This window comes from Hylobates moloch, unplaced genomic scaffold (genome assembly GCF_009828535.3).
Source record: "Hylobates moloch isolate HMO894 unplaced genomic scaffold, HMol_V3 SCAFFOLD_19, whole genome shotgun sequence".
NCBI classification, from domain to species: Eukaryota; Metazoa; Chordata; class Mammalia; order Primates; family Hylobatidae; genus Hylobates; species Hylobates moloch.
Window position 1 is genome coordinate 27,156,833 of NW_026652294.1, and position 16,400 is coordinate 27,173,232.

Sequence of the window (16,400 nt, forward strand, 5' to 3'; positions counted from 1 at the left end):
CCAAGATTGTGCCACTGCACTCCAGCCTGGGTGACAGAGCGAGACTCTGTCTCAAAAAAAAAAAAAAAAAAAAAAGCGGGGAAGGGGAGAGGGTACCTCTCTCAGCTGCCTGCATCTTTCTTATGGGAGTGGGCCTGGCCCTGAGTACCCACAGAGGATTCCATGGGGTCCTGTCCCCAAGACACCCCCCAGAAAGTTCCAATTAGGACTCAGGTCCCACCGGGAGGTCCCTCCCTAGCTGACTTCTTGGGCTCCCTCCCAAAGTGAGCAGAAGGGACTGGGTGAGGGACCTGAGTCTGGTTTTCACTTCCCTAAGCCCGAGGGTCCTCCTCCTGGCACAAGGCCTTCAGCACGCTTGGGAAGCCGCCTTCGGGTCCCGCTGTTTTGTTATTTTGCCAAAGTATGTCCTGTCCCTAAGTTTGCCCCCTCGGGTCACTTTCTTCACCTTATCAGCAGGGCTCATCATTCCTACTGCTTTCCAACAAGACGCCAGAGCATATTTTTAGACCAACGAAGTCGGTGGGACAGTGGGTGGGACCCAGAGAGTGACGGACAGTGAGTCGGCCTGGAGGGTGGGAAGGCAAAGCGAGTTCCCCTCCTGGGACGGGGCTGGGAGGGGACATGGAATGGTCTGTCCACTATGAGTTTGTGGAAGGCAGAGTCGGTGACTTTCAGCTGACCTGCCTCGGTCTGGAAGATTCCAGTAGAGAAAGGGAGAGCCAGGGGCCTGGAGGCTGGTTCCAGGCCTGGGTGCTGGGCCTGAGAGCATTTCCAAAGCACTCAACCTGGGACTGAAGGTAATTCACCACGAGGGCTCAGCCGGGGAGGACTGTTTGTGTGCTTCCCCCACCCCCCAGTCCCTCAACTCAGCTCCAGTGCCCCCACCCGCCTTAACTCAGGAGAAAGGCCTCCCTCGTGAGCACTGGCAGCTGCCTTCGGAGGCATGTCACAGTCACACCCCAGGACACAACGCAGAATCTCAGGCTGGCAGGGGACATTTGAGATCAGCCAGCCCAGCCTCTCATTTTACAGCTGGGAATGGACGCAGGATGGCCATGGCTGCCCAAGGTCACAGAGCCCGGGAGGGAGCGGCAGGCACAGTGGAAAAAGTAAGGTCACGTGAGCCAGGTCTGGGCACCGGGTCCGGGCCTGCCACTCCCCCACATGCGGCTCAGGGCGATGGCTCAGCCTCTCAGCCTCAGGTCCACAGCTGGAAGCAGGCAGAGGAACAGCCGTTTGAGGGGCCGCCTGGGGAGGGGCGAGGCTGGGTGCCCTGTGTGCACAGCGGGCACTTCATCGGCCACTCTGTTTGTAGGCAGCCAAGCCAGGAAGGCCCTCTGGGCACCTGGGCCGCTCCGCAGGAAGAGGAGCAGAGACCCACTATCCTTTGGGTCAACGACGGCCTTAAGCAACGGGCTCAAAAGCCTTGATTAATGGTCACCTTCTGTTGCTAGGCAAGATGGGGACAAAGACGGGTCCAGTTCTCCAGCTGTTATCTGTCTCATCGAGAAGATGGTACAGCACATGGAAAATAAATTTCTATGGTTATAATAACTGTCCCAGATTCTCTGTGCAGTAATGGCAGACCGCCTTTCCCTCTGAAAACAAGCAAGAATTTTGGATAAAACAATAACAAAATTACGTTAAAAGCATCAAAGGGCTGCTAAGCTAGTGGGAAACCTCCAGGCCAAGTTTCAGGGGAAAACCAAGAACCTAGAGGGGAGCGCTGGGGCCATTGTTGCCTGCGAGCATTTGCCAACCTGGCGAGTTGGGCTTCGACCTTGGAGGGAGTAGAGGGGTAGACAGAGGTCAAGGTGTGAGGAGCCTGATAGGGGATTCACCCCCATATCAAGCTGGGAGCCTGAAAGGCCTCACCTTGGGTGAAGACTGAAGCAGAGATAACCCTGGCCCCTGCCTCAAAACAAGGAATTCATTAGCATTAAAAGGAGCGGGAGGAAAAAAGGAAAGGAAACTCACAGATTCAAGTACAAAGAGCATCGGAGCTCCTGTGGACTTGGACCCCTCGCCCATCACACCTGGGAGGCCCGGGAATGGTGGGGCTTCTGTGCACTTGGTTCCAGGTGGTCTGGGCTGTCCATGTGAAAGCAAACACCTTCCTTGTGAGAAGGAACCTCTGTCTTTGGCCTCACGGAAACCCCACAGACACCCTTCCAAGGGCCGTGAGAAGCACACAAAGATATCCAAGTCTGAAAGGGAAGAAGGCACCATGAGTAAGAACCAGCAGACAAGCTAGCAGACACCCACAAGGTCTCCCCATATTATTATACAATTACCAAACAAGACACTAGGGGACATTTCAAACTGTAATAGGAGAGATGGCCCATGTTCGGTGGCCAAGCATAGCACAGAGCTCCTCACTCCTCCAGGAATTCTACCGAAGGGTGGCAAGTTCTGGAGTTCAAGCCACTGGGGAGGCAACAGGAGTGCAAGTGGCCACGGTTCAGGCGCTGATGGGCAGAGGCGGGGAGGGGGCGCTCCCAAGGAGTCCACTGGGAGATGCAGGCGGGGGGCTTCCCAGGCAGCCTCACCAGCTTCCCTTCACACTGATCCCCTGTAAAGGTGTGTCCAGGCTCGATGTAGGAGAAACAGGGAGAAACTGATTTGCTATTCATAAGATGCGTCTGCAGAAACAGATTAACTCGTGATCCACTTTCATGGCTGAAGCAGAGCCTGCCTTCTAAAACACATGGGCATTTTCCTATAGTTGTTTTTCTGTTTTCAGTTTTGTTTGCCATTTCCTGAATCTAACACCTTCTGAGGGGGATGCTAAGAGTTTAGAATTTTCATAATTACCCGAATCACTTGTTAACTCCCTATAAGGGGCACCCTCACTGGATTGGATCACTTTCGCTTTGCCATGCCTGCATAAGCTTGTCACCGAAATACTTTAAAAAATGGACTTGAGGCCACACGCAGTGGCTCACGCCAGTAATCCCAGTACTTTGGATGTCAAGGTGAGAGGATCACTGGAGGCTAGAAGTTCAAGACCACCCTGGGCAACATACCAAGATCCCTTCTGCAAATAATAATACAAGTAGTAATAATTATATATTTTATATATATATATATATATATTTTTTTATGGCCAGTTTTTTTTTTTTTGAGACGGAGTCTCGCTCTGTCGCCCAGGCTGGAGTGCAGTGGCACGATCTTGGCTCACTGCAAGCTCCGCCTCCTGGGTTCACGCCATTCTCTTGCCTCAGCCTCCCCAGCAGCTGGGACTACAGGTGCACGCCACCACACCTGGCTAATTTTTGTATTTTTAGTAGAGACGGGGTTTCACTGTGTTAGCCAGGATGGTCTCGATCTCCTGACTTTGTGATCTGCCCGCCTCAGCCTCCCAAAGTGCTGGGATTACAGGCGTGAACCACCGTGCCTGGCCAATAATAATATTTTTAATTAGCCAGTCATGGTGGTGTACACCTGTAGTCCCAGCTACTCAGGAGGCAGAGGCAGGAGGGTTACGTGAACCCAGCAGTTTGAGGCTGCAGTGAACTATGATTGTGCCACTGTACTCCAGCCTGGGTGACAGAGCAAGATCCAACCTCCCCCCGCCAACCACCAGAAAAAAAAAAAAAAAAAGGAAAGAAAGAAGACAGACTTGTGCCTCACAAGTGGTACTTTTGAGTTTCCACTCAAACTACTGTCTTTCGAGTAGGGCAAGACCACTTTCCATTGTGGTATCTTTGCAGCAGTGCCATTGTTCCTTATGCAACAGTGTCTCAGGACCCCGCTCCTGCTCCTTCTGCGGCTCTGAGCAGGTGAGGACAGGGGACTGGGAAGGTCCCCTGCATCTGAGCCCGCCGGTCCTCAAGCATCTTTCTTGGCTGCCCAGTGTCTGCAGGACAATCCCAGCTCCTCAGCCTGCGTCTCTGGCCCTCCAGGTGCCCACTGCTTATGCTTCTCGGTCACACCCCTGGCCTGCCTGGGCTCAGGGCTGACTCTTACTCCAAGGGTGGGTAGCATGAAGCTGGAGCCATTTTGCAGCAGGAAAGATTCTGCTTACTAGGAGCTGAGGCCACACATGGGGGAAGGCGTGGTTTCTCTGCCGGAGCCCCTCCCGGTGTGATGAGGGAGGCAGGCACACAGAGAGGGAGTTAGAAGAATGCGATTAGTGGGAAACTGAGGTCTGCCCCAGGCATGAGGAGGCAGCGAGGGCAGACTCCTAGCCCAGCAGGGAGAGGAGGTACTGAGAGTGCCCAGCCCTGAGTGAACAGCAGCTAGACCGGGCCAGGCAGATGGCCAGGCCTTCCTGCAGCGCACTCCAAAGTCTCAGGGAGCCAGGGAACAGGCAGAGCTGAGAAAACGTCCTGAAAACTCCACAGGAGCCCAGAGCCCACCACGTTCTCTGAGAGAAAGTCAGCACCGGGCACGCTGGACAGGGAAGCAGGGTCATGCTTGGAAAGGCCAACTTAGTCCTTGGCAGCCACTGAGCACCCACTAGCTAGTTATTTGGTTTTGTTTTAAAAATTCAACTCAGCACGAATACTCACCAAGATGCTTTGATCTAATTTAATGCCTCCACCTGGAGAGGGGGGACGATGAATTGACAGTCTCCCAGCCTGTCTTCCCCACCAGCCATCCAAGAACCCTGCCTGCCAGGAGGTTGGTCCTGTGTCTGCTTGCCCCATGCCACCGTCTCCTTGCAGAGAAACACTGATTGCCTTCACACATCCGGCTCCAGCCAACTCCCTCCTCTGCACACCTTGAGGCTCCCAGGCAGAGAGGAGGCTCTTCCCCAGGCCGGGGGGCCCCCCTGGGAGGGTGTCCAATGGCATGCGAGCCAAGGCCCATGTGGGCGTAGCTCCTGCAGGTTCTCAAGGTTGTAGCCCACACCCTGCTCCTTGGCTTTGTCAAAGATCAAAATCAGGGCCTCACATAGAACTTTATATTCCAGCGTTGCAAGTCTCAACACAAACTAATGTGTTGACTTGCAAATAAATATCACTAATAAAATGGAGAAGAGAGCTGGCATGGAAAGATTGGAAAAATGTCAGGAATTCTTGGTGCTGTATGTTTATCAGTAAATAAAGCACATCTGAGGGGTGAGGGGTCAGCCCCTGGACCTTGGGCTCTTACAAATAGGTGCCATTTTCAACAGCTTTGGGGACAAACATGGTGTTTGCCAATATCTTGGTTTTGCCAAGTCAAAGCTAACCAATATCAGCACTTCATCTAAGCAGTTCCCACTAAGGAAAGGTATTTTCAACAACAGAAAAAGAATATGAAGGATATAGTCTTGGGAAGGAGAAGGATATTTTTCTTGCTTTTCTTTGAGATAGGGTCTCTCAATGTTGCCCAGGCTGCAATGCAGTGGTGCAATCACAGCTCGTTTTAGCCTTGACCTCCCAGGCCCAAGTGATCTTCCCACCTCAGCCTCCTGAGTAGCTGGGACCACAGGCACATGCTACCATGCTTGGCTTATTTTTTTTTTTTTTTTTGTGGAGACGGGGTCTTATTATGTTGCCCAGGCTGGTCTCAAACTCCTGGCCTCAAGCAATCCTCCCGCCTCTGCCTCCCAAAGTGCTGGGATTACAGGTGTGAACCACTACGCCTAGCCTGAGAAAAAAGACTATTTCTTTTTTTTTCTTTTTGAGATGGAGTCTTCTCTCTTGTTGCCCAGGCTGGAGTGCAATGGCGCAATCTTGGCTCACTGCAACCTCTGCCTCCAGGGTTCAAGCAATTCTGCCTCAGCCTCTCAAGTAGCTGGGATTTCAGGTATGCACCACCACGCCCAGTTAATTTTTTGTATTTAGTAGAGACGGGTTTCACCATATTGGTCAGGCTGGTCTTGAACTCCTGTCTCAGGTGATCCACTCGCCTCGGCCTCCCTAAGTGCTAGGATTACAGGCCCACCATGTCCAGCCCAAGGCTATTTCTTTTTTTTTTGAGACAAAGTCTCACTCTGTCGCCCAGGCTAATCTCCAGTCACTGCAACCTCCGCCTCCTGGGTTCAAGCGAGTCTCCTGCCTCAGCCCCCAGAGTAGGTGGGACTACAGGCGTGCGCCACCATGCACAGCTTATTTTTGTATTTTTAGTAGAGATGGGGTTTCACCATGTTGGCCGGGCTGGTCTCGAACTCCTGGCCTCAGGTGGTCCACCTGCCTCGGCCTTCCAAAGTGCTGGGATTACAGGCATGAGCCACCACGCCTGGCCCCGAGGCTATTTCTTTAAATCAGCTAGTTGAAGTTCTATAGGAAACTCTTCACGATGTCAGTTTTTTGTTTTTTTTGGTTTTTTTTGTTTTTTTTCCACTTTGCTGCAGACCCAGAAAACTTTGTCAAACGTGACCTGTCCCTTCCAGGAGATGAGGGACCGTGGCCCAATTCCACATTTTAGTGAAACTCAAGGGCAGAACAATGCAATGGGGCAGCCCCCCTTCCGCTCAGCTGCATGGGCTCCAGTTCAGATTGCCTTTCCTGGCTGGCAGGATTCTTTGGTGAAAGGCAGATAACAGGGTGGGACAGGGGATCATGGGCGGGAGACACGTAGGCACTGGGGCTGGTGTCTGCGAGGCATGAGGCCTGCCTGTCAGCTGTCCTGAGTGGAGAGACAGGACTGGGCAGTGGGCCCCGTAAAGATGGTGCTGGATGCGACAAGAGCCACATGGAATACAGGAGGTGGTGGCCACACAAGGCAGAGGGCGGCTTTGGCAGGGGGACGGTTGCCAAGCAGGCTTCCTGTAGGAGGCAACTCTTAGCAGAGCCCTCAAGCTGGTGGTTACCATGTCCCAAATATGACCCACTCATCAGGCCCCACCCTGCACCACCCCCATGCTCCCTCCTCAAACTCACACCAGGACCCATCCAGGCAGGCGTCCCTGCCCCACTTTAGAGATGAGGGGGCTTGGATAGCATCACCAGCTGGAGGTTATAGTTTGAGGAAAAGGCACAGGAGGATTTGAATCCAGTTCTGTTGAACTCTAAACTCCAGGCACTGCCCACTCCTTCCATGAGGGAAAGTTGGGGTCAGTGCCCGCGTGGCACGGTGCTGTGCACATAAGCTTGCCTGCCTTGTGCGTTTCCAGGCCGTCATGCCAGACCTCATCTCCGCACTTGCAGTCTTCCCTGCCCGCAGCAGTGTCACTCACTGCCAACCACTGGGTCAGATCATTGCAGAATCCAACTCCATGCAGAGCAGATCGTCCTTTATGGACCAAATATGTCTATCTGGCTGGGCGCAGTGGCTCACGCCTGTAATCCCAGCACTTTAGGAGGCCAAGGCGAGTGGATCACCTGAGGTCAGGAGTTCGAGACCAGCCTGGTCAACATGGTAAAACCCCGTCTGTATGAAAAATACAAAAAATTAGCCGAGTGTGGTGGTAGGTGCTTGTAATCCCAGCTACTCAGGAGGATGAGTCAGAAGAATCGCTTGAACCTGGGAGACAGAGGTTGCAATGAGCCGAGATCTCACAACTGCACTCTGGCAAGTACACAAGTGCAGAGCAAGACTCCATCTCAAAAAGAATATAAAAGAAAAGAAAAGAGGGGCCGGGCGCGGTGGCTCACACTTGTAATCCCAGCACTTTGGGAGGCCGAGGCGGGCGGATCACGAGGTCAGGAGATCGAGACCACGGTGAAACCCTGTCTCTACTAAAAATACAAAAAAATTAGCCGGGCGTGGTGGCGGGCGCCTGTAGTCCCAGCTACTCGGAGAGGCTGAGGCAGGAGAATGGCGTGAACCCGGGAGGCGGAGCTTGCAGTGAGCCGAGATCGCGCCACTGCACTCCAGCCTGGGCGACAGAGCGAGACTCCGTCTCAAAAAAAAAAAAAAAAGAGAAGAGAAGAAAAGAAAAGAAAAGATCCATCTATCTACACATCACGCTTTGCAGTGAGACTCCCACGGCACCTAGCACGACACAGGCAGGGGTCCTGCAGCTTCCAGTCCATGTCCTGGACTGGATAAATGACATCCATGACCTAGCCCTGGAGCTGGATCCTGTGTGACGAGGGGCGCACCTGTCCCTTCGGAGGGGCAAAGAAGGGAGGCAGTGCGGCTGCAGGTGGGCTGCCCTGGTCTTCTCAAGATCTACAGAGACAGACATCTGAGCCATGTCAAATGGGGCCTGCTGCAAAGCTGGGGACCGGTTAATTATCAAAGGGTAGAGAGTCATGACAGCAGCAGTTTCTGGACCTGCAGAAGCTTCCAGATCCTGCAAAGCTAGAATGGGTGCACAGCATAAGCCCCACCCCACCACTTCAGCTGTGACCACTGGTTAACACATAGCATGCAGCACTTGGTGCTAATCTGATGGAGTCATGCCTCTGCTGACAACCCTCCATGGCAGGTGTCCTGCAGCCCTTAGGACCAAAGTTAAACTCCCTACTGGGCTGCAAGACCTGCCTGGCCAGGTCCTTGCCCAGCTCTGCCCACCTTGTGCCATCTCCACACTCTCTCTCCTTGAACGTGGCCCCTCTCTCCTGCCACAGGCTTCTGCACATGCTGCTGCCACCCCCTGGAGCTGTGGGGCCAGGACCAGCCACCAGGGAAATCCGATCCTTGACCCTGGGCTCCTGAGTCTGCCAGAGGCTGCTGTATCAGCCAACAGACAGCTTCTGCAACAGACAACCGAACCCCCAGGGTACCCAGGGCCAGGTGCTGATGGACTGGGACTCGGGAGAGTTCTCACTCCCTGCTGGGGACTTGGCCACGTGCTGCCATTCCTGGCCCTTCATTCCTCATCTGTAAGATGGGCATAAGCACAGCTGCCTCGTGGGACTCTTGTAGATTCTGTCCCCTAGTGTGACAATACTTCGTTACCTTGGACCCATGGGGTTTTGCTGTCAGTACCAGGATGGCAACCAAGGACATGCTCATGGTTGGCCCTCATCGACGAGGTCCAGCCTCGGGTTGCCAAGCAGCTTCCTGCTCACTGCCAGTGAGCCCTCCCTTTCTCAGCCCACGGCCCCTGTCCCGGTGGACTTCTACCACCTGACCTGCAGGCACACTTCCAGGAGCTCAGAGGCCACTGCCCTGGCGGATGACACCCTGGAAGCACACACTCCCCCTTGACAGAGAGCTTTGCACATCAGCAGAGGGCAAGCCAGCAGCAAACTTCGCAGGCCCTGGATGGCAAACAGACTCCAGCCCGGACCCCAGGCCCGTAGGAGAAGCTTTACCTTGGCAGGGTCAGGGAAAGCACTTGGGTCCCTGAACACAGATGACTGTCATCACCTGCTCCCAGCATTCAGGGTCTAACTGCTGCCCAGTACTGAGCGGCCAAGCCCTATCACTCCAGGCTGCCACCTCCAGCAACCCCTTCCCCTCTGAATTCCCAGCTTCCCAATTCTTTCCCTGAGGCTGTCGGAGAGCCTCGGCTTCTCTGGCTGGCTGGCAGGTCAGCACTTGCATGAGTGAGCAGCTCAGCAGGGCAGATGTGGGCTTTACAGACCTGCCTTCCGTCCTGCGCCCTGCCACTGGCCTGGGGGACCCAGTGCAGATGGGGCTTCTCTGTGCCTCAGTCTCCATCTTGTAATTGTGGGCACAGTAATAATTACCCTCAGAACATCTTCCGGATCAGAAAATGTAAAAAGGGAACTGAGACAGCATTGTCACCACATAAATGGTAGCTATGAACTAAGATCCATATGCACCAGATGCTCCCAGTAGTCACTAAGGCTCCAGAGAGGAAACAGGTGGTGCTCAGAGACATTTTCAAGAGCACTGATTTGTCCTCAAAGTTACAGATTTCTACTCAGTCCCTGCGCCAGCGGTGTTTCTGTTCTGTCGTGTGGCCCTCATGTCATCAGCACTGAAGAAGGTAAAGAGAGACTTCCTGGAGCTGGGAATGGGGGTGAGGGTGTGCCCTTTGTGACAGTTGCTCCCATGCTGGGTGTGTGACAAGGTCTTCGTGGCAAACAGAAAATTGCTTCATCTCTCTCATCTGAGCGTGGTTTCCCAAAACAAACCTACCACCCCTGCTCCCAGGGGCGCCAGTGGATATGGCGCTGTTTCTGGCCAGGATATTCCTAAGAGAAGAGTCCTGAACTTGCTTCTACCCTCAGGACACCTGCGGGAGACTGGCTGACAGCATTTGATTGAAAATGCTTATTTCTGGGACACTTGGATGAAAAACAAGTTTTCTCTCCCTAAAACCTTGGGAGCCCCAAAAAACCCAAGAATATCACTTTTCTGTGTCTGCTGAGTGTACATGACCACTCTGCAGATCCCCACATAACCTTTGTCCTTGTTCATGAGAAGGTTCACTAGGTCTTTCAACACCTGGTTGACCTGGGTGGTGCATCTGGGAAAAGAAGCCAACACACCTGTGTGGACCCTGGTCCTTGAGAGCCTGGGATATAGGTATGCCAGGTAATGTCTTTGAGCCCGGAGATCCTCATGAGGATGTAGCCCCTGAGCTCTGCGTGGGCAGCCCAGGGTCAGCTTCCCTCACCAAACACAACAGGATGACAAGCTTGGATGTGGCTGCCTGCACACCCCACGAGATATGCAGGATATTATGTGTACGGGTCACCCTGTAAACTCTGAAACATAACATAAATGTTAGCTATTGCTGGCTAACATGTGCAAGAGAAGGTGAGGTTGCAGTGTGCCAGTGGGAAGGACATGTGGGTGTCTGGAGGGTGGGGCAAAGTTCACCATAGGTGCCTGGCTAATCAACAAGGGTGAGTTTAAGAGAAGTTTGCGAAAGGGCCAGTTCCCGCCTGGTCTCCAGTTCCCCTGCCTAATGAGATCTGTGTTTCCTTTCCGGAGTGGGTCCTCCTGGGCGCCCGCTGCCACAAATAGCACAGTGGCAGGCGCAGCTGGCAGTGGAGGGCAGGCAGCGGAGCGGGCATAGCACACATTGCGTTCCCGAGGAGGGGAGCCCTGATGTGCGGGCACCCAGGGGCTTTGTGCATTCCGCTCCGGGAGCTCGGGCGTCACGGCGCGAACAAAGCGGCTTTGCAGAGCGCTCTCCTACTCCTCGCCATTGGCCGCTGGGCCGCGACCTCCCCTTGCGCCAGCAGAGTCCTAGCGACTTGCGTAGGCACAAAGTCAGCCCCTCACCCCCCAGCGCATGGAGTAGGGGCAGGGATGGCTCTTGGGCTGCTGGAGAAGGGTGGGGTTGTGGGGTCGGAGCTGGCAGCGCCTCCCCGAGCCCGTCCGCGTTGCCCTTCACCCTCCTCGTTCCCCCGCCCGCCACACGCCCTGGCACCTCCCGCCACCTGTTTGCTTGTCCTCCCAGCTCGCCTTCCCCTTCTCCTTATTTTGCATCTTGAGGTTCCAGGGACAAGGTCCTTTCCGGGCCGCCTCCCACCCTACGCACTTCTGAGACTTAAGGTCCCCGGTCCCGGGTCTTGACCGGCTCATCGCACAGAGTAGCAGAGCCGGGCTCATCGAGGAGGCAGGAGGGACTCGCCAGCGTGGCACGGGCGCCCGGCGGGAACCTCCACCCGCACCGCGGCCGCGCGTCCCCGCCTCGAATTCAGCCCCGCCCCGGTGCGCCGGGCTGGAGGGGCGCCGATGCTCAGCGGTGTCCCGTCGGTGACCTTGGACAGTCCCTCCACCTCTCCGGCCTCAGTTTCTCTTGGCTGCAGCGGCCGCTAGGCGCTAGGTGGGAGCCGCTGAGCGCTCCCGGGGCCCCGCCCACCGCGAGCAGCCAATCGGGCGCCGCCCTCCGGGGGGTGTGTCCCGGGGCCGAGGCCGGGGGCCCGGAGGGCGCGCGGGGCGGGCGGGGCTTCCGGGTCGGGCCTCTGGACATTCGCTCGCGCGGACCGGGGCGGGGGGCGGCCCGAGGGGCGGTGCGTGTCGCTGGGGCGCGGCTGGCACGGACGCGCGGAGGCGGCGCCGGGCATGGGCCGTGGACGCGGCGGCCCCGCGGCGGGGGCAGCGGGCGGCGGGGGCGGAGGCGGCCGCTAGCGCCCTGCCCGGCGCCGCCTCCTTCGGCGTTCGCCCCACGGACCGGCAGGCGGCGGACCGCGGCCCAGGTGCCCGGGGGCGGGCGGGCGGGAACGCGCGCGGGGGTCCGCGGTCCGGGCTTCCCGGGTCCCGGGACCCGGAGGGCGGCGGACGGGGGAGGGGCAGGGGCTGGGCGGCGCATGCGCGGGGCCCGGGGTCTCGGGGTCTCGGGGGCCCGGGGACCCGGGGGCCCGGGGTGCGCGGCTGGGGACTTGAGGGCGAGGAGCGAGGACACACACCGAGAACTCGTGCGAGGGATCCCGGGGCCCAGCTCGGCCTCCCTCCTAGCGCTGGGGGCCTGCCCGGAACCCCACAGTCCGCGGCTGTCCCTGGGGTTTGGCGCTGCGCGGAGGTCGGGTCTGGGGACCGCAGCGACTCTGGGTCTTCGGGTTGTCCCCTCGGAGGGAGGCCCCACGGGCGGGGACATCAGGACTTGCCCTTTCCTCGGCGCAGTGGAGCTGGGGCGTCCCCGACTCAGAGGGTGCTTTCCGAGACCTCCAGGGATCCCCGAAGGGAGGAAACCCGGGCCCCGGACAGACCGACCCTGGGTGGGTGCGCCCGGCTGCTGCTGTCGGACGGAGACGCGCGTGTTTGTTCCTCCAGCTGCGACCACCTTTGAGGAACGGTTCCCACTTTGTGCCCCAGCGCGGCGGGGCGACCCCGGACAGGCTGCGCTGGGCCGGGTGGCTTCTCTGCGGAAGCCGCGCCACGTCGCTCCCGGTCGGGGCCGCTGCGGGTCGGGCGCCCAGGTCTTTCCGGAGTCCCGAGCTGCGCGGCCCGCGTGGTGCGAGTGAAGCTGGAGGGGCGCGGGGTGGTGCCAGTGGAAGTCAGGAGGGTCGGCCCTGCCCCCTCACGCACCCCAACAGGGCACAACTGCACGCCTGAGCTTTGCTGAAGTCTTTTTTAAAAGTTAGGAAGTGTGCTCCAAGCCTCAGGATTCTTTCCAAGAAAAACCCACAGTTGTCCAGTGGCCTGGGCTTCGTGGGACCTCTGGGGCTGCACGCCCACGTCAGCCCCAGCCGCCCCGGCCGACCTCTGCCAGGAAACCAGGGAGGCCCCTCCTCTCCCAGCCTCCTTGGGATAAGGGTGCCTTGGGGAACTGGGTCAGGGCAAGGACACAGGATTTTCTTGGGAAGGACCCTGCGACACCCGTGTAGTTGCGGGGCAGGGTCATCATGACTTTCCTCTTCCAAGGTGAAGAGTTGGGGGGCATCCAGAGAACAACCGTAATCACTTCCTCCTTCACCTTCTTACTGCCAGGCTGAAGCTCAGGGCCCCGTCTGCTCTGTGGAGTCACAGTTTGTGGCAAGACAAGCTCAGAACTGAGAAGCTATCACCACAGGTAAATAGAAGGTTTAATTTACTGTTTCCAGATGGAAATATTTAAGTGTTTTCAGTGTTTACTTCTGTTGCACTACAGACCAGCAATCTGGGGGTCATTACTTTGTGATGCAAGGTTAGATACGTTTTCAGACTGAAAGTAAGATACATGTGCATGGATTCACTTTTTTTTTTTTTTTTTTTTTTGAGACGGAGTCTCGCTCTGTGGCCCAGGCTGGAGTGCAGTGGCCTGATCTCAGCTCACAGCAACCTCTGCCACTGGGGTTCAAGCGATTCTCTTGCCTCAGCCTCCCGAGTAGCTGGGATTACAGGTGCCTGCCACCACGCCCAGCTAATTTTTGTAGTTTTAGTAGAGACGGGGTTTTACCATCTTGGCCAGGCTGGTCTTGAACTCCTGACCTCATGATCCACCTGCCTCGGCCTCCCAAAGTGCTGGGATTACAGGTGTGAGCCACCGTGCCTGGCCTAGGATTCACTCTGAAGTTCTGAGTTACTGTGTGAGTTTTGCTAGGAACTTCATTGCTTCATGGCAGGCATGTTTTGTATAATTTAAAACTTGATAACGTTAACTTTGAGAAATGTGAGTGCTTAGCAGACCCTTGGGATGTCCACACTGACTGGTACCAAGTAGTGTACTGTCTCTGAGCTGTTTTCATTTTGATTTGAATATTAAGCAGATGGCTTGTTGAGATAGACCCATGCCAGAACATGCCAGGGATAGGCTGAAGAAACGGGCCAGATGATACAAATTTGTGTGGTCACCATCCATGAGAGACCAGGGACACTGGGGCTGATGATGACCTGTGCAACTCTGAAGCAAAAGTAAACTAACTGGCAAGTTGGGTGCGGTGGCTCACTCCTGTAATCCCAGCACTTTGGAAGCCGAGGTGGGTGGATCGCTTGAGGCCAGGAGTTCGAGACCAGCCTGGCCAACATGGTGAAACCCTGTCTCTACAAAAAAATAGAAATATTACCTGGGCATGGTGGCAGACACCTGTAATCCCAGCTACTCAAGAAGCTGAGGCAGGAGAATCGCTTGAGCCTGGGAGGTGAAGGTTTTAGTGAACTGAGATTGTGCCACTGCACTGCAGCCTGGGCGCCAGGGTGAGACTCCGTCTCAAAAATAAATAAATAAAATAAAATTAATTAACTAATTGACGTTAGAAAAAATGTTTTTTCTTTCTTTTCCCACATCTTTTTTTTTGGGGGGACAGAGTTTTCCTCTTGTCACCCAGGCTGGAGTGCAGTGGCACGATCTTGGTTCACCGCAACCTCTGCCTCACAAGTTCAAGCGATACTCCTGCCTCAGCCTCCCAAGTAGCTGGGATTACAGGCACTCACCACCACACCTGGCTAATTTTTGTATTTTTAGTAGAGGCGGGTTTCACCATGTTGGCCGAGCTGGTCTCAAACTCCTGACCTCAGGTGAACCGCCTGCCTTGGCCTCCCAAAGTGCTGAGATTACAGGTGTGAGCCTCCGCGCCGGGCCCTTTTCTGACATCTTAAATGTAAAGTAAGAGACATGCCATAATCATCGAATACTGCAGTGGTTTTCATTAGCTCCTGTTTGTCAAACTTATGAACAGAGTTTTAAAAATTGTGTATCAGCCAGGTGCGGTGGCTCACGCCTGTAATCTTTGGGAGGCTGAGGCGGGCAGATGGCAAGATCAGGAGTTTGAGACCAGCCTGGCCAATATGGTGAAACCCTGTCTCTACTAAAAATACAGAAATTAGCCGGGCATGGTGGCGGGCGCCTGTGGTCCCAGCTACTCAGGAGGCTGAAGCAGGACAATCGCTTGAACCCAGGAGGTGGAGGTTGCAGTGAGCTGAGATGGCACCACAGCACCCCAGCCTGGGTGACAGAGCAAGACTCCGTCTCCAAAAAAAAAAAAAAAAAAAAATTGTATATATGAGAGAGAGAGAACTAGACAGAGAAGAAGGAGAAAATGTGTCTTCTTTATAAACTATTTTGTAACTTGCTTTATCGAGTATTTAGGTTATGAAAAATCTTTCTATGTGAAAAACATTTCCGCATCATTTGAAATGTCTATATAATATCCCATTGTGTTTAGATACAATAATATTTAGCCAATCTCTTTATATATGTATATATATTTAATGCAGTCCTTCTATAAATGTTTACTGAGTAGCTGCTGTGGGCTACTGTCCGCAGTGCTGAACAAGACAAGCATGAATCCATGAAACTGATTTTCATACCAGAATATAAAAAACAAACTTAAAGATAATCCTCATCATGGTAAAAGATGAAGAACCTATTTTTACCGGGACATCTTACTCTTTAGTAATTGGTGGCCCGTGTTCTTTTTCTTGTGTGCTGTTTTGGAGAGTCCGTTTTTGTAATAAATATTTAAGTAGCCTGGGCGCAGTGGCTCACGCCTATGATTTCAGCACTTTGTGAGGACGAAGGGGATGGATTGCTTGAGCCCAGGAGTTCAAGACCAGCCTGGGCAACCTGGCGAAACCCTGCCTCTACTAAAAATACAAAAATTAGCCAGGTGCAGTGGCATGTGCATCTACCTGGGAGGCTGAGGTGAGAGGATCCCTTGAGCCTGAGAAGTGGAGATTGTAGTGACTGAGATGGCACCACCGCACTCCGGCCTGGGTGACAGAGTGACACCTGGTCTCAAAAAATAAATAAATATTTATGTAGTCATCTTTAAGTAGTCTTTTTAATTTTATTTATTTATTCGTGTTTGAGACAGGGTCTCGCTGTGTCACCTAGGCTAGAGCGCAGGTGCATGATCACGGCCTGTTGCAGCCTCGACCTCCCTGGGCTCAGGTGATCCTCCCACCTCAGCCTCCCAAGCAGCTAGGACCACAGGCACACGCCACCAGGCCTGACTAATTTTTGTATTTTTTGCAGAGACGGGGTCTTGCTATGTTGTTCAGACCTGTCTCAAACTCCTGGGCTCAAGCCATCCTCTTGCCTCGGCCTCCCATAGTGCTGGAACTACAGCCATGAACCACTGCACCAGGCCTAAGTGGTCTTTCTTTAAAAATAAAAAACCACATTAATTAAAATATGTATTTGCTCATTATAAATATATTGGAAACATGCCAATTTTTCTTCTCTTTTTTTGCTCTATTGGTTTCTGTGTGTGGATGGATATATTTTTAAT

The 16,400-nt window shown here is 54.6% G+C and overlaps 1 protein-coding gene across 1 annotated transcript in view; it reads left to right on the forward strand.

The window, feature by feature from the left end:
* The first annotated feature begins 13,101 nt into the window (after positions 1 to 13,101).
* PPARA (peroxisome proliferator activated receptor alpha) overlaps positions 13,102 to 16,400 on the forward strand; it is an 88,680-nt gene continuing 85,381 nt past the window's right edge. Inside the window, exon 1 of the mRNA XM_058431140.1 lies at positions 13,102 to 13,261. The gene's annotated coding sequence lies outside the window, so the exon portion shown is untranslated. The remainder of the gene's footprint in view (positions 13,262 to 16,400) is intronic.